This window comes from Protopterus annectens, chromosome 17.part0 (assembly GCF_019279795.1).
Source record: "Protopterus annectens isolate FY-2018-M chromosome 17.part0, PAN1.0, whole genome shotgun sequence".
NCBI lineage: Eukaryota > Metazoa > Chordata > Ceratodontiformes > Protopteridae > Protopterus > Protopterus annectens.
In genome coordinates this window covers 13,131,843-13,154,995 of record NC_056751.1, presented here as the reverse complement: position 1 = coordinate 13,154,995, position 23,153 = coordinate 13,131,843, and the positions used below count along the sequence as shown (strand labels likewise).

General features: G+C 37.7%; 1 protein-coding gene across 6 annotated transcripts in view; it reads left to right on the top strand.

The window, feature by feature from the left end:
• Positions 1–23,153, top strand: part of CSGALNACT1 (chondroitin sulfate N-acetylgalactosaminyltransferase 1) — a 981,568-nt gene that overhangs the window by 794,286 nt on the left and 164,129 nt on the right. The gene's annotated exons all lie outside the window — the stretch shown is intronic.

The following is a 23,153-nucleotide window of genomic DNA, read 5'->3' as shown; positions in this document are numbered from 1 at the left end:
TCATTACTAGCGATGAGGGTATCAAAGACAAAGTTAGTGATAAACCGTTTTATGTGTATAAAACTGGTACAAATTTAAAAAGGATCATTGAGTGGAAATCCAACAATAAAAGACTGAGTACTACCTCCAACAGGACAGGAACAAGGAAATGTGGTCACTGTTCTCAATGTTGTTATATATTAGAAGATGAGGGTATAACATTAAAAAATTGTATCAAAAGCAAGATTAGGTTTTGCCATGGTAATTGTCAAACCCAACACATAATTTATTTGGCGATATGTTGTTCTTGCCCATGTTACTATGTGGGCAAGACTGATCGTAGGTTAAGGAATAGAATTTACGATCATTTATATTGCATTAGGAAACAAGATCTGAATAATGCACTTTATCGACATTTAGCCAACAGTGTTAATTGTAGGAGTTTCAAATTTGCCATCCTGGAAGTAGTTACACCATGTCCCAGGGGTGGCAATATTAAGGCTGTCGTAGGAGAGAGAGAGATTAAATGGCAGCTTAAGTTAAATGCTGCCTGTTTACCTGGGTTAAATGAAGTTATTCCTACCAAGCCCCTTATTAGAACATGAAGTTCATTTAGGGGTTTATTGCTTGGATTTTTGGGAATATGGATTATTATGTTTAATTATGGCATTTAATCTGTGATATATAATAAGAATTTTTATGGAATTAATCACTTTGGACATATATATATTATCTTATGTAACATTACAGTGGTTTGATTTAAGAGTTGTTTGTACGACAGTCAATTTTTTTAAGTGTATATTTTTTTACATACAATTTGGTGGAATGTACAGGCAAATGGATATGCTGTTTTTAACGCATTTTTATTTAATATGTCATGATTTTTGTGTAATTTGGTTTTCTACCTTATTTTAAATATGGCAGGTTTCTTAGAAGAAGGATGTTTGCCTTTTATAGGGGATTGGAGATTTATATTACTGACTTCATATTTAATTGATTTATTAATCTCATCAGTACAAGTTTTTGGCGGGCTTTTAACTATATAATGAGTGTACATTGTTTAGTTCAGCGTTCTGATGAAGTCTTTTTACTCAGATGAAAGCGCTTAACCTACCATTGTGTAATTGTTTCTATCACCAATAAATTCAGTGAACAGTGAGTGATTCGTGGCTTGTCTTTGGAATATTTTCCTTTTTGGACTTTTACATAAGTATAGTTTATCAATTATAATATTCACACAAGTAAGTACATGCATATAAATGTGTTATTAAAGTTGTATACACAATGTTACAATGATGATGAATATCATTTAACAGTTGAAAAACTCCAGCAGACTGTTCTTTATAGCTGGGCAGCACAGTGGTACAGCAGTTAGCATTATCACCTCACAGTAAGAGGTTCTCCAGTTCGATTTTCAGCTGGGATGCTGTCTGTGTAGAGTCTGCATGTCCTCCCTGTGTTTGCGTGGGTTTCCTCTGGGTGCTCATGTTTCCTCCCACATTCCCAAGACATGCTGCAGGTGGATTGGACATTATAAACTGGCCCTAGGTGCAAATGTGTGTGCGCCTTCTGAGGAAGGTTGAGCGGTGGGCTGACACCTCGATACTGTAAACCTCTACTGCCACTTGTTCTGCAGATCAATGATCTGCTATGGTGACCGCTAATGGGAGCAGCTGAAAGGAGAAGAAGATGAGTAATCTTTATACCTAGAGAGTCACAAATAATAATTAAAACCATACACAGCCAGCAGCACAACACATATAAAAAACTATCCCATTCTGTCTATTTTCAGCAAATAAAAATCAAAGCCCGAAAATAATTTTAAATAGAACATAAAAAATTGTTAAGACAAAAGTGGTTGATCATAAATGCACCCAAAGAGTCCTGCTTAGTGCACTGGGTTGGGACACTGGGTGTTCCAGATGACAGCAGTATGGAGAACCAATGCCGTTTATTATATGGCAAGGTAGGTATATGATCTCTAGCAGGCTAGAATTGTCCCAGTGTTAGGGCAGGCCCAGAGTCTGGGCATCTTTCACTTCCTTGCAGTGCTAAAAATGAAGTAAATTTTGCTCCAGACTAATTCTAGTGATCTATTCATACCTTTCAACTTGGAGATATCATAAATCTACACAAAGGCCCATGAAAAGTAGGTATGACTAGCCAAAAATCTGGACACAAATCAACATAAAATTTGCATGTATAATAACGTAACTCTGCCCACTCCAGTGGAATTGTGGGATACCAACACTCAAATAATTGTGAAAATGTTCCCCAATTTAGCATTAACTCTGAAGTATACATTCACACAAAAACACCAGTTAAAGTCCCTTTACAGCATGAACAAAAAAATCTTAAGGGAAGTAGTAGGGAATAGGCATGTAAAACTCTTTACATTCTACTTTCTGTCCTACCACACTTCTAGCATACACACACTGATGTCACATTAGCTGCAACCTTACAGAAATTCATTAAAATGACATACATCTGTAACTGTAACATATATAAAAAGAACTGTGCACTCTATTAATCTTAGTATAAAACTAAAGTCTGTTATAACAATCATTGGTATAACAAACCACTGTTGTCAATATGTGGATATCAGGTCATTCTGATTAATAGATGAAATAAATCTGATTTGGAAACCTTCTGCTCTTGAAGTTATGTAAATACCAAGGTGCATTAGTAGGTTTTGTAAACATATCTGGTAGCTGCTGATGCTGGGCACTGACTCATACCTCTAACTATTGTCAAAAGACAGGACACTGGTAAACTGACAATCCTCCCAATTGTATGTGAGTATATGTAATGTGACATATGTATTTGTGTGTGCGTGTGTCCTCTTATAGACTGGCACTGTACCCCTATGTGGGGCTCCTGGTCCCTCACACCACTGAATTGTTTAAATGAAATATCAGAGAATGACTAAATACAACAGTAAAGTAATGTTTCTGGAATGTATAAAATAACTAAATTGTAAAGCAGTAGACTTAGAAAGCTGATAGAATAACAGGATTTGTGTTAGTATGCATTTTATGAAGGATATGAAGTCTGAAACTCATATATATATATATATATGTTATTTAGTGACTTCAGTCACACACACACACACACACACACACACACACACACACACACACACACACACACACATCTTCTGTCCACTATCTCTCTCTCTCTCTCTCTCTCACACACACACACACACACACACACACACACACACACACACACACACACACATCTTCTATCCACTCTCTCTCTCTCTCACTCACTCACTCACACACACACACACACACACACACACACACACACACACACACACACACACACACACACACACACACACACACACACACAAAATCTCTCTCATACAGATAAACAAACTACCAGTTTAACTAACACACATACTTGTACACTTGTACACTCATACACTCATATACTCACTCACACTTACCTCGGCATGCCTAGTTTAAATTATGCAGTAAGTGCAGACTGAGTTTACATCCATAGCACACATCAATAGTCACACTAAAGTTGAAGTTGCTGGCTTTCAGTCCTAAAGCAGAAGTTAAATGCTAGATTTTGTGGTGGCCACTGTTACTTTTTATTAATGTTGCTACTTAAGATACCTAGTATTTACAAACTTAAATTATGGCATGTATGCTTGTAGAGGACAGCTAAAATATTTCCCATTCTACTCCTGGACTTGCAGCTGCTCTATTATGTCCAGGAGAGAATGCATGGCTCTGTTAGTCTGTAAAACCTGTATGAGCTGCACTTGTTATTTTAATGCAACACCACGCTTGTGCAAAATTCTATGGTTATGTCAGTCAAGTACAGCTCTAATTATTATCATTATTAGTTGACTGCAGTGTATTACTCTTTCTGAAAAAATATTTAATTCTTTATATCCTTCAGAAAATGCACACTAATAGAAAATGTGTCATTCTAAAACCATTCTAAGTTTATAAGCTCCCTATTATTTTTTTTTCCTGATTTCAGACCATTATCCCCATCCACATTATGTTTGGCTAATGGCTATGTTTAAATTTTTTTGTGCTGAGATGCTGAGCGGTATATAAGCTCTGCAGGCTACCGGCTCATAAACTGCATTTCTTTACATTGGGGAAACATTTGAAACACAAACTCACTAACATGACATCCACCTTACAAACAGCAAGATAATATGAGATCATACTGTTAAATAAAATCAAGAATTCAATACACAGGAGGTTCAGATTCAAAAGTTTACTAGTGTACACCAGGAGGCAAAAAACGTACAAGTACAGAATTTTGTCTGACATGAAACAGGAAGCACACAATTTTATATAGGTTTAACATTCAAGCTGTGCCCACCTTACTGACGTGGTATGTCACAGGGCATCTACATCACTTTAGCTTATGGTCCTCTATTTATTAAATCTGCTGATGCTGTATATTTTAAAAAAGTTTTCCTCTGGTAACAATACGGCCTTGCTATCCACCTGGTCAGTCATAATGTCTCTCTGTAAAGTTACTTCTTCAAGGTTTCATATCAGTTCGAATACAATAGCAGATTCAGTATTTTAATACACATCTTTGTTCTCTGTTACACTTTCTCACACAGCTGCGTGCTATCTCAGTAATACATATACAAGGCCAAATCATCCCAGCAGGAAAGAGCAGAAGATTTCATTATTTCACACATTTAATTTCCTGACCCAGCAGATAATCACTTGTAAAAAGCATAAACATTAAAACTTGCTAAGCTAGCATCTGCCAGGGTTGAAGGTCAGCCTTGCTTCAAGCCACACTGCAGTTTCAAAACTACTTTACATTTAAACATGAATTAATCCTCTCTACTATATGATTAATAGAATAAAATGCATTATATACTACTTTGCTTTTAAACTAGCATTTCTCAAATATTCAAATACACATTTTTCTAACATTTTCCCCCCTATTAATACTTTTTATTCTATTTTGAAGTATGCATAGTGTCATTTCATCTCCCAACTTCTGCCACTTAGGATTTTCAGCTAGGTGAGTCATTCAATCTATACTTCAGAAAAAATGTCATCTGAGATCAATCTTTCAATCTCAATATCTTGGTACAAAGTTTCAGTAACAGATACATCAATAAAATCTTTGATTAATCTTTTCATGCAGGGAATTCCACAGCAAACACATGCTCCTATTAGGAGTATACCCACACAAATGGCAATCAGAATATTCATTAGGATGGAACCCCACCCCCCAAATAGATTCTGGAAAAAGTCCGTCAGTGGGTTTGGGCCTGGTTCAGTCATGGCTGATACTTGCTGAATTACCTCTAGCTGATTATTAATTTCATGCCTGTTATCTGGTATATGCACACAGCATTCTTCTTTGATAAGTGCGCACGTACCACCTCTCGCTGCCAGGGTGAAGTCAAGAGCCATTCAATTTTGTAGCACAACAGTTCTCATTGCATTCAGTTCATCAGTCACCAGTTCTAAGGCAGAAAAAGTTGCATTACTCATTACTTCGAGAAGTTTTGACAACTTCCTCAGCTCCCAAATTGATTTGACTGCTCCATAGGCTGGGAATATTCCTGCCCAGGATATAACACTGTCACTCAAGTCCATATGAGTCAATTTGCTTTTGTCTTTCACGGCATTATGATCTTTCCAGCCAGCTTCGATCTTTCCGACTGGATTCACAGGTTTTTCTACTGGACCTTTGGGTTTTAGAGCTGCTTCTCTCACGTTTCGTATCTTACCCAAAGGTAATTCTGCATTGTGTCTTATTGCCGGAACCAAATAACCCAAAAAACAACTGCCGGACCAATTCTCAGGTAACCATTTATATGCCTTTTTCCCACAAATAAAATAACAGTTTTCTACTTTAGTACTAATACCATCAGCCCTGCATGAAACATTTTCTGATCTATAACTGACAATTGTTTAAGCAAAACTGGATTCTTGCAAATGTCATTCATGGTTGTTTTCAATGAGTTCAAATATGAGTCATAATTAGTATTGCAAAAAGTATTGCCATTACTGTTCTTAATATAACATCGGTAAGATATGGTTATATTACAATTGCTCCAGCCTACCTGGAGGGTATCATTTTTATAAAAACATACAACTCCTTTTTGTGTGACAGGTAAAAATAAAGCTATTTTGTCCTGTGATCTCACAGTTCCTGTATCGAAGAGTAAATTCTCCCAAGTCTCATTTATCCCCAAAGGGACAGCGGACATTATCAGTCCTCCATATGCTGTTGGTATAGCTGTACAAACCCAGCAATTTAAAATGTTCATAGTCCCTGCATATACACGTTTCATGGCTAGGTATGTGTTAAAATTTGGGTGCCAGTCTATAGATGTTTCGTCATGCCTTCCCACTTTCACTTGTGTGGTTGTGTGTAAGATAAACCACAACAAGAGGAAAATTGTCACAATTACAGTCAATAAATGTATACTCAGCAAAATGATTATGCAACATCTCTGGGGTTGATCTAAATTTCTATTCGCTTTGTTTTTGGCCATCTCGGTCTGGTTGTGTATCAGTCACAAAGTTTTTATCAAGTTGAAAGTTTTTTACTGGTTTGCAGTGTGTCAAATGAACCCAGGATGTCCTCTCGGCCACTCTGACTGCAGTAGGCATTGCCAACAGAACCTGGTACGGTCCCTCCCACTTTGGACTCACCCAGTTCTTCCTTTTCATCACTTTAAGCCACACAAACATCCCAGGGGCCAAGACTGCTTCCACCGGTCTGGTCTGTTCCTTATCTGAAAAAGAGTTAAACTGCAAAACAGATTTATTTGTTAACAGTTTCCTCATATAACTAGCTAATGAACTGTCAGCCTCTTGCTCTGCAGGCATGAGAGCTTTCCACTGAGGCACATAATATGCTCTCCCAAAAACCATTTCAAATGGAGTCAAACCCTTCACATTTGGAACCGTTCTCATATTCAGCAGTGCCAAAGGCAGACAGTATATCCAATTCTTTTGGGTCTCCTCTACTAGCTTCCTAAGCTTATTTTTGAGGGTACCATTGTACCTTTCCACCAGTCCTGCTGACTGTGGGTGGTAGGCACAATGGTTCTTTAAGGAGATACCACAAAATCTCCCAAGTTGCTGGATTGTCTGATTCATGAAATGAGTGCCGTTGTCACTATAAATCCTTTCCGGAATGCCAAATCTAGGGATTATCTCTTTTATCAGGGCTTTTGCCACTGTTGCTGCATCCGGGTTTTTGGTTGGAAAAGCTTCTACCCATTTAGAAAACATGTCTACAATAACTAAACAAAACTTTTTCCCTTCACACTTATTCAATTCTATGAAATCCATACAAATAGTATGGAACGGATATGGTGGTATAAGAAAACTTCCTTGCTTGGTTTTAAATGCCCCTTGTGCATGGTGCTTGTTACAAGTATGACAAGCTGCACAAAGTTTTTGTGTATAATTTGTGAATCCATATGTTTGGAATATTCGGTTTACTAACTGTACCATCCCCCCTTTTGAGACATGGCACTGCCTATGGCTCAACAAAGCTGCATATCTAAATAAATTAGACGGCAATATCATTTTTTTCTTTTTAGAAATGTACAGTCCATTCTCAAGAATTGCACCTCGTTTTACCCATTTTTGTTTTTCTGCTTTTGTAGTAAGCGTCTGCATTGTTTTTAACATGTCTAAATCTAAAATCTCAGAGGGTTGTAATTCCTCATTCAGAAATAAAGTTTCTGAGTCTGAGGCTGCTTGCTTTGCAGCTACATCAGCTCGTGCATTGCCTTTCGAAATCTTATCCTGTTGTTTTGTATGAGCTACACATTTACAAATAGCTACTTTGGTAGGTAACTGAATAGATTCTAATAACTCCAAAATAAATTGCGCATGATTAATAGGTTTTCCACTAGATGTTATCATTCCTCTATTTTTCCATTGTTGTGCAAATACATGTACTGTAGAAAAAGCATACTGACTATCAGTATATATGTTTACACACTTGTTTTTTGCTAAAGTACATGCCCTCGTCAAAGCTATCAATTCTGCTGCTTGTGCAGATAAGTTGTGTGGTAAGGATTGAGCTTCTAAAATTTCAGTGTCTGTAACTACTGCATATCCTACCAGATTCTTCCCTGTAGGACCCCTTCTGCATGAGCCGTCCATGTAATATGTCACCTCGGCATTATCCAAGGGCATATCTGTGAGATCTTGTCTAGGTAAAGCTAACTGTTCAATTTCCTGCAGGCAGCTGTGTGGTGTGCCCTCCACAGGAGTTGGAAGTAATGTTGATGGATTTAATGTCGTACATCATTCAATTGTCATATGAGGTTGGCTCAGCAGTATAGTCATACATGAAAGGTGTCTAGCAGGAGAAAGGTATGCCACTTTTTCTTGCAGTAAAATTATTGCAACTGCATGAGGCACTCTCAATGTGAGAGGGTGGAATAACACCATTGAGGCCGAAGCCTGTACTGCCATTGCAGCTGCAACTACTGCTTGTACACAGTGGGGCAAAGATCGCACCACTGGATCTAACTGTGATGAATAATAGGCTATGGGGCATTGCTTATCCTCATGTTGTTGCATCAATACTGACGTCATATATCCTTGCTTACAATCTATGGTCTGAAAGAACCGTTTGTGATAATTTGGAAGTCCTAAAACTAATGAAGAAGCTATCAACTGCTTCAACCTGCAGAAAGCCATTTCTGCTTCGGGTGTCCATTGTAAGATATCTTGTGCTGCCATTGGTGTCTTATATATCAAGTCAGTCAGTGGAGCAGATTCCAAAGCATAATTTGGTATCCAGCTCCGACAGAAATTAGTTGTACCCAAGAAAGATATCATTTCCTTCTTGGTTGTTGGTTTGGGTGCTTGCAGGATTGCTGTTTTTCTTTCCTCGTCTAATGTTCTACCTTCATTGGATATTACATATCCCAAGTATCTAACTTGTTTTCTCCAAAGTTGTAACTTACTTTTGTTTACTTTGTGTCCTTGTGTTGCTAAAAATTTTAATAATGCTACAGTATCCTCCCTGCATTGTTGCTGGGTGGGGCTGCTAGCAAGATGTCATCTACATAAAGTAGAATTTGACTACCTCCCGGTGGGGTAAACCCTGCCAGATTGCTAGCCATTTCTTGTGCAAATATTGTTGGGCTCTCACAATATCCCTGTGGTAGTCAAGTATACGTATACCTTTTACCCTGAAATGTAAATGCAAACCAATATTGACTATCAGGATGTATAGGTATTGAAAAGAAAGCATTGCTAATATCTACCACAGATAAATACTTCTGTTGTGGTTCTAAATCATTTAACAAAGTATGTGGATCTGGCACCGTATGTGCTCTAGGTATTACTGCATTATTTACAGCTTGTAAATCTTGTACCATCCACCATTCCCCGTTTGCTTTTTTAACAGGAAATAGGGGTGTATCACATGGTGAATCAGGAGATTCTACCAGTACTCCTTCTTTGAGTAATGCTGCTATTATAGGCTTAATTCCTATTTATGCATCCTTTCTCAAAGGGTATTGTCTTTTCTGTGGTCTAAAAGCTGACTTTGGGGTAATTGTAACTGGTCCTGTTGTTCGAATAAGTCCTACATCTGACTTGCCTGTTGACCAAAGAGTTGTTGGAATGTCACATAAGGCCTTTTTTCTTCTAATAAAAATGCTAATCAGCTGTCCTCGCTAGATTGCAAGTGTACAGCTGGATGTGTCTGTGTCAACCAATTCAGTTTTTGTTTCTGTATCCCTTGTTCTGATAGTTCTAAATTAGTCTGTTTCTCCCATCTTGTTACTTTTTCTCCTAAGTCTGCCCATTTTACACTTTTGTTCTTTGTCAAGTTGACATGTGGTAATCAATTTGATCTATATAATGCAAGGAATTCTTGAGGTAATGAACAGCTAGCAACACTGTTCCCCTCAGTATCCCAGTACAATGTACGCAATACTAGTCTAGTTGCATGATTCCTGAACAATTCTTGCTCATACTCTCTATCAGGTCCTGGTGTAGTAAAGTAGTATAGAGTACAGTGTAACAAATGCTGTCGATCAGTGTCAAAGGAGGGGGCTTTACTGATGGCTACATTCATCAGTTCTTCGGTTACTGCCCCTGGACCAGTCGTGACTAGGTCCTGGCTGTACCAGTAAAAAGTTTCACCCTCCGATCGCACTACAAAGGTATCCATTTGTCTCTGTGCTTCCATACCTTGTACAGTTGGAACTACTGCTATGCCATATATCTGCATAAGGTCCCTGCCCAATAGATTTACTGGACACTTTGCAGAAACAACAATTTTACTTCTCTGGGTCATACCTGAAACAGGGTCAGTTATTGCTATATCATGGGAAAGTGGTTCCCTATATAGCTGTCCGTTTGCTGCTTTCATTAGTATATAATCAGGTGATTCGGAATGTTCTGGTAACTTGGAGGGGTGTATCAAAGTCCCTGATGCTCCTGAGTCACACAGGAATTTGACTTCCCGTCCCTCCACCAGAAGTGTAACTTCTGGTTTTGTATCTGCTAAGTAGAGCTCTAAGCTCAATAATGCTAAGTCCAAAATTTCACTTTCTTCATCCTCCATATCTACTTGCACTTCCTCTACTCCTTCTATCACATTTACGTTTGTTTTCTGTTTATTAACTTTTCCTGATGATTTCTGACTTTCACATGATGCATCTTCACTATCATATAGTCAGTCCTCATCCCCCTTATCTTCTATAATTACCTTTTTGTTTTGCTTACAATCCCTTGCTAGATGTCCCTTTTTCCTGCACTTGAAGCATTCACCTCTCTTTTTCCTCTCTTCAAAATCTTCTGATCATTTGTCAGACTGTTTGTTTCCCTGGGCATTCTTCTTGCCCTTTTTACCTGACTGTAACACAAACACTTCAGCTCCGTCTTCAGCAGTGAAGACTTGCGCCTTCTTTTTCTTTTTACTATTAAAATGTCTTTCAGCATGTCTAGCGTATTCGAGTAAGGCTTGTAACCTTCCTGTTCGATGGTCTATCATATGCTTTGTAGTGAAGGTACTAATAGGTGCAATGCAACCTTTCAAAAATGCATTTTTCAATTGTTGTTCATACGGGGAATCATTTGTTTGGTTCTCAGGAACCAACATACCGCTATGATTATTAAAACATTCTAATAATCTAGCATAGTACCCATCTATTGTCTCATTTTCCTGTTGTATGCATTGATTAATGCAAGTCCAGTCTGCTCTAGGTTTCCATTTCTCAGAGATTCGGTCTGTCAGACCTTTTACTCTATTGTCTAACTCTGCGCCACTATGTGGGAGTGGTCTAAGCTCTGCATTACGAGGATTCCAGGTGCCACAAATCATGTGCCAATCTGGACCTATAATTTGTCTTACTACTTTTTCTACTTCTTCCCCATTCAAGTAGTAACTCAACCTCATGCCTTGTAAATCTTCTAAAAATTTTGTAAAATTAACTTTCGGATGGGGGATTCCCTCAGTAGCCTTCCGGATATCTTCCGGTGTCCATGGTCTGTACACTAAGAGTGTTGGGTTTTGCCCTTCCTGTCCTGCCTGAGGATTTGGAACTTTTATAAGTGGGCATATTTCTTCTTCACTTTCATCCTGTAGGTTTCTCTCTATTTGATATGATTCTGTGTCCCTATGTGTTTTACGTGTTCGGGATCTAGTTTCAATAGGATCTCTAAAAAATGGTTGTGGTCTTGCTGAAACTTCAGGATAACGTGGAGGCAGACCGGCCTGTCCACTCACTTCATATCCTGAAAAAGGTAAGGGAAGGGGCAAGGGAGGAGGAGGAGGAGGAGCTGTTGCTACTACCAAGTTATTATCTTCTTTGTCTAAAAACAATGTTTTTGAATTTTCTAGCTTCTGTTCTCTACGATTGCTTCTTCAATCCACCTGTGTGCCTGAGGAATGCCTAATTGGTGTTGCTTTTTTGCCTGACCTCCCGCATCAGATTTAAGCTGTTTAAGGAGTTTAACTAGTGAAGTTTTATCTAGTTTACCATCAAATTCATATTTGTTAACCCATTTCGTATAATACCTAACGTTATCGGAACGTTGTGATTGCATGTATTTTGCGTCTTTGGTTAGGGGCGGATCTCACAATGTTTTAGTGCACTGATTACCCATGGCAAAGAAAATGTTACGTAACCCTTTTTTATCACGTGATATCAAATTCTCAGTTCCTGTTCGCGGTGTATCTAGAATAACTGCCTACCTTATTCTGTTACCCTGATCTATGACCAAATATACAGTACTTCCTTTTGTCCCTGATCTGCAACAACAAATCTTGACAACAATATACTGTAACCTAGTCCCTGATCTAAAACAGAAAAAAAGGTAAATTCTTCCTACCTGAGCCTCCAGTATTGAATCATCCAATATCCGCTCTTCGGCCACAGATCAGAAAGTGGCCAGCCTCTTTAAATGACAATTCAGTCGGAGGTCTTTTCACCCAAGAAGAACCGTTTCGGTAACTTCTCCTGCGCAGTATTCGACCACCGGTAGACTCTGATCTGCAGCTGTCCGAGGGAATTCCGGACCGAAGGACCAAACTGTTAAATAAAATCAAGAATTCAATACACAGGAGGTTCAGATTCAAAAGTTTACTAGTGTACACCAGGAGGCAAAAAACGTACAAGTACAGAATTTTGTCTGACATGAAATAGGAAGCACACAATTTTATATAGGTTTAACATTCAAGCTGTGCCCACCTTACTGACGTGGTATGTCACAGGGCATCTACATTACTTTAGCTTACAGTCCTCTATTCATTAAATCTGCTGATGCTGTATATTTTAAAAAAGTTTTCCTCTGGTAACAATACGGCCTTGCTATCCACCTGGTCAGACATAATGTCTCTCTGTAAAGTTACTTCTTCAAGGTTTCATATCAGTTCGAATACAATAGCAGATTCAGTCTTTTAATACACATCTTTGTTCTCTGTTACACTTTCTCACACAGCTGCGTGCTATCTCAGTAATACATATACAAGGCCAAATCATCCCAGCAGGAAAGAGCAGAAGATTTCATTATTTCACACATTTAATTTCCTGACCCAGCAGATAATCACTTGTGAAAAGCACAAACATTAAAACTTGCTAAGCTAGCATCTGCCAGGGTTGAAGGTCAGCCTTGCTTCAAGCCACACTGCAGTTTCAAAACTACTTTACATTTAAACATGAATTAATCCTCTCCACTATATGATTAATAGAATAAAATGCATTATATCCTACTTTGCTTTTAAACTAGCATTTCTCATATATTCAAATACACATTTTTCTAACACATACCTACCAATTATTCCTGATTTTACCTTGTTTTTTTTGCCCTGACTCTGGCAAATGCTTACTTTTCTGTTAAATTGTTGAGGATTTCAACAGCTCAGTATATTTTGTTCTTCAGAATGCACACTGACACAAAATGGGGAAGTGAATTAGAATAATAGATGCCTGAATCTGAATCCTTGTACCCCTCTTCCGACTTTATCTACATGTGGGTCATGAATTCAATTACATCAGCACTCGTTCCTGTAGTCAGTAAGGAGTAGCAAATGGTCCTCCTTAAAGGAGATGACGCTTCCATTACGGGGTGTATTTTTTTTAATTGCAGCCTCTTAAAAGTGGGATGGTTCTGGCACCCTTGTCTGCTTGCTGAAATCAGGATTTAATAGGGCCAATCAGGAATTTGTGGAACCCTATTATTTTCAGCCCAAAATTGAGAAATTTGGTACAGTTGAGAGGCATGTTATGAATGCTACGTGCTATGAGTTATGCCAACATTATGCTGTAATTTTTTATCTAAACTGCCCTTTCAAAGTCTGTATTACCTCCTAACATCTGATTACTATCCAGGGCTCCCAGATGTTTTCTATCGCTCTTTAGGGGGTGGTATCACCCACAATGAGAACCAGTGCTTTAAGCAAAAGTAACTCACATTTAAGTTACTAATTACTAAAAAAGTAATATATTGCTATTGCTTTATTACTATTTTGAAAAAGTAACTAGTTATATTACTAGTTACTAGAAATTGTAATATATTACAGTAATATATTACAGCATTATATTACTTATTGTAATATATTACAGTATTATATTACGTATTGTAATATTACGTATTGCAATATATTACAGTATTATATTATGTACTGTAATATCTTTCAGTATTATATTACGTATTGTAATATATTACAGTATTATATTACATATTGTAATATATTCCAGTATTATATTACGTATTGTAATATATTACAGTATTATATTACATACTGCAATATATTACAGTATTATATTATGTACTGTAATATATTATAGTATTATGTTACGTATTGTAATATATTACAGTATTATATTATGTATTGTAATATATTACAGTATTATATTACGTACTGCAATATATTACAATATTATATTACATATTATAATATAGTGGAGTATTATATTATGTATTGTAATATATTACAGTATTATATTACGTACTGCAATATATTACAGTATTATATTACGTATTGTAATATATTACTGTATTATATTATGTACTGTAATATATTATAGTATTATATTACGTATTGTAATATATTACTCCCATCACTGCTCCTTGAGGCTTCCTCTAGCTTACCCCAATCTTTACCCATCAAAACCCGTATGAATTCTTTTTGATGTAACTTAACTCTGTTCTTACTATAAATCTCATTAACCTTATCTATCATTCTAATCCCTCTCCCCTTTAAAACTACCACACTATTGAGTTCTCTTTCCCTTTATTAATTATTTCAACCTAACACTACCCCTCTAGTAAGCTTTAACTTTCTTAACTTTCAACCTATTTCAATATTTACAAAAAAAGTATGTGTATGTGTGTGTGTGTATGTGTGTGTGTGTGTGTGTGTGTGTGTGTGTGTGTGTGTGTGTGTGCACGTGTGTGTATCTTGTAAATTACTGTTTTTCTTTCTGATTTTGTAACTTCCCGCAATTTATTAGTCTCTTTCTCGTTTTGTTGTATTGTACTGTATTGTACTGTAATATCTGTAAATTCTTGTAAAATACTGTGCAATCATAATGTGTTTATTGAGCTTTTCTCCCTGGGCCTCTGCTGAAAATGGGCTCCTGTCCTTGTCGGACTTTCCCGGTAAACAAATGGCAATAAATAAATAAATAAATAAGGTCCTTCTGCATACCCAACATAAACTTTACCAATGTTTCAGGGACTTTGAACCATTGCAAGACTGCATATCAGCTTTCTTGGGACCTTGTCATATGCCTTCTCTAAGTCTAGGAATGCCCAGTTGGACACTTTCCTCATCTCTAGTTTCTTCTCAACTACCTATATCACTGCAAACAATGGGTCAGTTGTGCTGCATTCTGATCTGAATTCAAACAACTCATCTCCTATCTTTCTACTTCTCTCAGTATCTATTTATCAGTCACACTCTCCAGAACTTTCATGCAATGTGTTAGGAATTTGATGCCTCTGTAGTGCCCACAGTTGTGAATGTCCCCTTTGTTCTTGTACATTGGCACTAGTATACTTATTCTCCTGTCATCTGGGATACACCTTTCTCTCCATACTGCTATGAGTACCGTCAGGAGCGCTTTCTGCAACACTCACCCAACATCTTGATCATACCTGCTGTGACCCCATCTGACCCTGCTGTTTTCCCTGACTTCATTTTCCTTAGTGCCGTTCTTACTTCTGCTACAGTGGGCTTCTCCTGTTCTTTCTTTGTAGGCTGTTTCTGGGGCAGTACAGTTTTTGAGGAGCTTTCATCATTCATAAACTGTTTGAGCTTGTTTGAGCTCATACCGTTCTACAAAGTTACTGATGCCGGTACCTACATCACCACTGGTGCATTCTTGCACCTTCTGCATGTGTATGTGTGCCAATGAGGATTAGGATCACTGGCTTGGAAGTGCAAAGTCCAAGAGTTTGGCATACTGTGTTTTTGGTGTTGTGTGTTTTGATGTTGTTACGTCAGCATTACCAGATTCAGTGCAGGTAATGTTGAACTTCTGATAGCAAACCCTTTGATATATTAAGCTGCAGAGCCTTACTTGTTTTGTAATGGAAAACTAAAGGTAATGCCATTACAGAAAAGGTTGAAGGAGTAGGGAGAATGAGCAGGGTAAGGAATAGAATTTACAAAAGGTTTTTGGAGTACATAAATAGTAGTCAATGGCTGTAAAAGGGGGTCAGTAGAGAACATAGCCAGTATTTGTAAGGATGCCACTGCCATGAGCATTAAGTACTAGTAGTGAGGGACAAAATCAGTAAAGGCAGCAATAATTGTTACTCAGCAGTGAATGGCAGAGGCAGTAGAGTTTATATCATGTTAGTCAGCAGTGAGGGACAGAGACAGTTGAGTTAACACTGGTTGAAGTGAGAGAGAGAGAGAGACAGAGACAGAGAAGCAGTATAGTTAGTATTTAGTGTTAGTAGTGGGATACAGGGGTAGTAGAATTAGCTTTGTTAGTTACATAGAGCTTAGGGACAAAGGTAGTCCATTTATCATCAAGTGTGACTCAGTAATGGGGGCACAAGCAGTACAGATAACATTAATTGTGGCATAGCAGTGAACGACAGAAGTAGCACAGTTAGCTTTAAGTGTTACTAGGCAATGAAGGACAGAGGCACTGGAATTTGTACTACAGTTCAGAGGATGGACAGCAAGAAATGGCAGAATATGCAAGATAGGTAGTGACTTAGAGAAGACATGGGGGCAAGCAGCTTAGACACAGAACATGCCCAGTGTTCGGAAAATGAAATAGAATGCATATGTGGATGGCTGTGATGAGGGTGGTTCAGACAAAAAATTGATTTTAGCAAAAGAAAAAAGGAGGTTTTCACAGCTGCTTGCATAAAATATCTTTTTAATGTTGTGTAAACAAATTGCCTTCTATACATGTCAAAGAAATATAATTTGACAAGCATTAATGAGTACAGTTACAAGTCAGTGATTTATGGTTCCTCAGCAATGCTTCTCATTCGTTTAATATTAAAACTTAGTTTTTGCATATTCTTATTGAGTGATTTTCTTTTCCACACAGCTGCATGATGTGTTAAGTATCTAAGTAAGGGGGCATGGAGCAAAGTCCCCTGCGTAGGGTGCATAGATATGTTCCCCTGCAAAAAGTACTTATTTTGGTGATTTGCACATCTAGTTAGTTCCTTATTGAGATGGAAATTAAGATTTGGTAATGGTGACATTTCTACTGAACCTTCCTAGAGCTTATGCTAGAGAATATATGTTTTTCATTTTTAACCAAAAGTATTGCAAACAAAAAATGTTGTGTTGCTATGAGAGTTACAGTAAAAACATGTTTTTATATTGTAGTAATGGCTTGCTGGGAAGGAACAAAGTTCTATAAGCTAATTATTGTCTGATATATAGAGTTAGGTAATGCTCCAAAAGAAACTCAGACTATTTCTCAGGTTACCCAGACTTGACATCACCTATTGCTTCAACACAGGTCAGTCCGATTGATAATATAGGAACTTTCTTCTTTGCAATGAGGTTTTCTCTGAAGCCACAGGTGATGCCTCCCTTCTGGAAATAAAAAAAAGGATGTCATTTAAAATAGCCATAAAGAAACAGAAAACAGAAAAAAAGAGGACATTTGTTTATTTTTGTGGATTTTGTAGATTGTTTGCAAAAAACACTCTTTTTATTGATGTGCAAACTGGTGACAGCTCACTTTGACTGTACTACAATATGAATGATTTATGTAGCAAGCCTGCTTCACATATGAATCACTGTATGAAGAAAGGACCAGTTATAAGTTATGTCAGAGTATCCACAGCCTTAGAGGTTGGGAATCGTGTAGTATGGAGTTGATTGGCTGCAGATCCTGTTGGTAAGGAGTAAACTGGTTGCAGATCCTGCTGAGTGGCCTACCCTTCCCTTGCATAAACTGCTTACAGGATCACAACTGTTACCTGCCCAGAGAGAGGTGGCTTGTGAGTTGTCATACACAAACCTGCTACTTATCTGGCTCAGCAAGCAAATCATTGCTTTGCACAGCACATACCATTAAAGCTGCTTACACATGGGCAATACACTCAGCTGCCACTAACTGTCACTAGTGTCAAAGGCAAAGCAATCTCACTCACCTGAAGGATAAGCGATCTGGTGTCAGCCACTCAAGATCATCCTTCCCTGCTTAGTTCCTCAGAAGCCTGCATCATCAGTCTGAAATAGGTCACCTGGGCCATAGTCAGGGCTTCATCCCTCTATACCATTGGCTGGTTTAATCCCTAGAATTACTGTGTATTGATAAGTGTCAACCATTTGCAATCACAGCTCCTTGCTGCCACCAAAATCACTGAGGTCTTGAACAGAGTGCCTTGAAACTCCATCTCTCTGACCTTTTTGGCATATTGGAGAATCTCTTCCAGAGAGAGATGATGTTGTTCCATACTGAAGTATGTGGTAACCAATTCAAGCACACCATGGTTGACATTTGGTTTCCCAGGTCTGTTCAGTCACCATCTTGTCAGTTTGACCCATCTCTCCACCAAGTGGGCAGTAGTGGACAGCTCGGTATCTCTGTTAACCTGAATGTTTAGAACATACATTCTCATGTCTGATAGTATGACTACTTGTAAAACCTGTTAAATAAGCTTTATGTATAAAAATGGCTTACCACTGTGATGTAATACAGCACAGTTTTGTGTGGTAGTAGTTTTGGTGACTTGAGTTCTTAAGTAAGAGTAAGACTATGCAAGTCTGGCTGAGTGAATCACATACTGATTTGTACCTCATTTATAGATCAACATCTTATCTCTAGGTTACATTTTCAGCCCTTCTGCTATGAAAGAGATTTTGCTTTACAAATTCACTAATAAATATAGTACACAATGTATTGGAGATCCTATAGTCACACCTGATTAAGTGTAAGTGCTTGTGTTCACAAAAGGTTTTGACTTGTAAAAGTGTACAAAAGAACCAGAAATCATAGAATCTTATTGTTTTAAGGCTTATACATCTGGACAATTCCCTGAATGATGCACTTTAGTTTAGAAAGTACTACTCGGTCAATAAACAATTAAAATCTTAGCAAACCCTTAATGATTTTAGACACTTTTGGTCCATTTTTATATCCCAGCAGATATAACAAATTGTAGCAGGGTTTTCTGTGGAGCTCATTCATAAATTTGTTGATGCAGTGATCAAATTGCCTATCAAATAGTTGATAATCAGAACTATGAAAAAATATTTAAATAACAATTTTCACAAAAGGGCAAACTCTTCCTCCCCAGGATCAAGTACCTTCATGGAAAAGGGCAATTCTTTTTAGGGCTCTGTGATCTCACCATTACAATACATTGCAAGATTCTACTCATTGACTGTTTAAAGATGACTAAGGAATGAATATTCATTTCATCAGTAACTTTTAAGAAGGTAATCCATTGTTTTCTTCAAGTCATGATGAAGCCACAAGAGTAGCATTAGTTTGCACCCCCCAACACAAATTTCTTTCTGCAGCTCTGTTTTATTTTGCAAAATAACACCAGCGTAATGTCAGTTGATGAGTCCACATTGCAGTAGACTCCGTCTTATCTGGTCTCACTGGGACCAGACCTTAGGCTGGATAAACAAATGGATGATTAATCAGAAAAAGCATACAAAATAATATTTATAGGTTGTCTTTTGCTAGGATTGCAGCAGAAACTTGATGGCTGGTTAAAGAGAGGCCGGATAAGAGGGACTCTACTGCATTTCCAGAAGTGGTTAATTAAAATATGCTGAATGCTGCCAAAAACAGGAGTTGTGGCATTGACACTGGAACTGCAAGGTTACTGCAGCTTGAACAAATATTTATTTCTCTGAGTCATCATTAATATTTATTTATTTATTTGCAGTTTGATTACCGGGGAAGTCCACTGGGCAGAACTGACCAATTTTCAGTGGAGGCCCAGGGAAAAAAGCTCCAAGATGCATTATACAATTTAGATACAACTGATAGTTAATATTAAAGATAACATTATGTAGAATAGTTACTCATAAATTTATTCAATATCATGCATAGTTAACAAATTCATTAAGCTTGAAGGTAGGGATCATACAGTTTAATTTGAGGAAAACAGATACGTGTTAGGTATGGAAACAGTTTACATGCAAACCTTTTAAGAAAATGTAAATACGCTTTACATACACACATCGACAGTAGAATGCTATTTACAATATTTACAAGGTTGGGCTGTGTGAGGGTAGCTGTAGGAGTTGTTGAGAGCTTAGAGTGAAGCTATAGAAATTATTGAGAGCTTAGACAGGCTCATAGGAAGATAACTATGAGAGCTGTAGAGCTTGGGAACCAGAGAGAGAGAGTATGGAGTTGAGATGAGTTGTAGTATGGAAGTGATTGCTTTAAAGTGCATGGCTAGTTTGCATTATGCACCAAATTTAGATTGTTTTCTTATTTGTATTCTTCTCTGGCACTGTTTCTCTTCAGGAAACGGTACACTTAGTATAATGTTTTTGATGGTTTGTGTGTCACTTTTCTACAGACTGCATCTCGACTCTTATTTCTTAAATAAGTAACTTATGTTGTGACCTTAGACAGCAGTGCTCCCACAGCAACCCCCCCAGACATTCCAGTGTTCCATTACTTGACATTTTACCCCAGTTACCATAAAACATTGTTCAAACCTGTCTGAGTGCATACTGTTTTCTTCTGCCATGATTACATATATCTGGATCTAATTTAAAACTTGTATTTCAGATTTTATTGGACAAACACTGATAGCCATTTGCTAAACAAAACAATACAGTCTCACAATGAAAACAGACTTAGTAAGAACAGTAAAACTCTATTCCCTTTAAACTCACATTCAGTTGGAACTACATCGAAACCAACATTCATAGAAAATGCATCTAGCTAGTGGTGGATTAAGCTTACCTCTGGCTGTTTTCAAATGATAGGCTCCTTGCACATATTTTTAGGACCATGCATACATACATGTGTTCTTTGTTTCACCTTCCTGTTTGTATTAAATTGCATTACATTATATTCCTTGTATAATACAGAACCACTTGTTAGAATGTGTTTTACATTGGATGTTTTGATCATTTTTCTAGTAACCAATGAAACAAAATTTGTGAACCAGTTATGGTAAAACTACCCATTTCAGAACATTTCAACTATAAAAGGCCACTTAAACTTCTGTCATTACAGTCTATCAATATCAGTCAATATGCACAATCTCTGCACAAGTAAAAGTCATCTGAATAATTCCACATTAAAGAGATCTCTAACTAATGAAGAGGTTGCTACCGGCAAACAACTTTACATTTCATTGTGCCATCTACAAATTCAGTCCCTACTGGCCTTGAAGAATTAATTGCCTGGGTTGCATTAAAAAAGTTGGTAAGCTAGTAATATTGCAAAAGGGAATGGCTAACAAACCAACAAGTTTGTAGTTACTAGGCATCTCATCCAGAAGAGGACACAGGAGTGCAGCACCCTTAAAGTGCACAACAGTATCAGCAATCCATCCATATGATGTGAGAGTAGAATCCACAGGCTTCTGCATCAAAGGCAAATATGCTACCTATTGTGCTACTAACACTGCTTTCAAATTCTGTAGCACAGACACTGACTGCCATTTGCTAAACAAAACAGTTGCACATTGAAAACAGATTAGCACAAGCAGCAGTAAACTACCCTTCCCCTGAAACTCACAGTTCCTTGAAAATGCACTGTAACTCACAGTTCCTTTAGTAGTCTGGTAGTTGGTATAGAGAATTCAAGCTCTTTTCTCCTGTAACCAAGGTACAGTGTTTCCGCCTGTATATGCTAACTGACTAACCTGCCATCCTTAACTAGAGCATTTTGCACACACACCACCAGTACAGTAATTTAAGCTGCATTCCTTAATCTGTACTAGTTCATCCATGTTTATGGAACATAACAGTGTTCGGCACAAACACAAGTAATGAACATTCATAACCATGAGATAATCTGAAACAAAAGGGCAGTGACTCATTTTATCAGAATTATGGTCACTATATTAATCAGACTGAGGTGAGTGGAACAGACATGGAAGACAAAAAGGCATACCTCTCAACTTTCCAGATTTTTGCAGAATGTCTAGATTTTTGCCTCATATATTTAGTTTGCTCCTTATAAAATGTGTGTTTTTTGGCAAATTACTGCGGACTAAAGTCACTAAATGACAGACATTTATGTTTCAGACTTAATATTCTTCAGAAAATGCATGCTGATGTAAAAGCTGTTCTAACATTTTTTAAGTGTATAAGAGCAATATTTAAAATCTGTCCCTATTTTAGGGCCATTGTCCCCTATTATTTTTGGTTTTGTCCAGATTTCTTGAGCTAAGAGGTTGAGAGGTATGCAAAAAGAAGAAGGAAATTATATGTATTTGTAACTCTAACACAATGAGATAGTGAAGTTTATTATCTATATTTGTAATTTGCTAACAGTATCTCATACTCAAAACTTTTGCAGTATTACCTTTAAAGAAGGTTATTAAATTAATGTAGATCATATTTATACTCAAGGAGAAGACAATGGTGGAGATTCATAGTGAAACTCTGCATGCAGGAGCTGCACAGCAGTGATAAACCACAATGAAAAGTTGTTGTGTCTTTCGGCTTTTTCCCGGTTAGGGGTCGCCACAGCGGAACTCCAGTCCGCTAATGATTGGCAGTAGATTTTTACGTGCCGAGTTGCCGGCCCTGATGCACAACCTTCAATGAAGGTACGCCCATTCATGCATGTCTCCACACAGAAGACGCTTTCGCTGAGAATCGAACAGGACATCATCTTACTGTGAGGCGACAACGCTACCGCAGCACCACCACCGCAAACCACAATGAAAAGTCAACATGAATATCCAGATGGGAAAAAGTTTCATATTTAAGCAACTAGCTGCAGTCTAAAGTGGATATTGGGGCAACGCTAAAAACCTGCAAAGAAGCCTCAGTGGAGATGAACAAGAGGCATGTTGTAAGGCAACATTACAGGCCATGTACCAAGTGGTATGGAATTCTCAGGATTAGGTAGATTAGATGTGAGAATCATTGGCACTGCCAGAGTGCTGTGCAAACGCACTGCTTATCATACTTTGTGTGTTGCACATTACCTGGCAGCTGAATGAATGGCTCCCATTCCTGTTAACTTGCCTGTTTAAAATCACCAGGAAAGAGCTTTATTTTATTTTGCATTTGTTTACAAG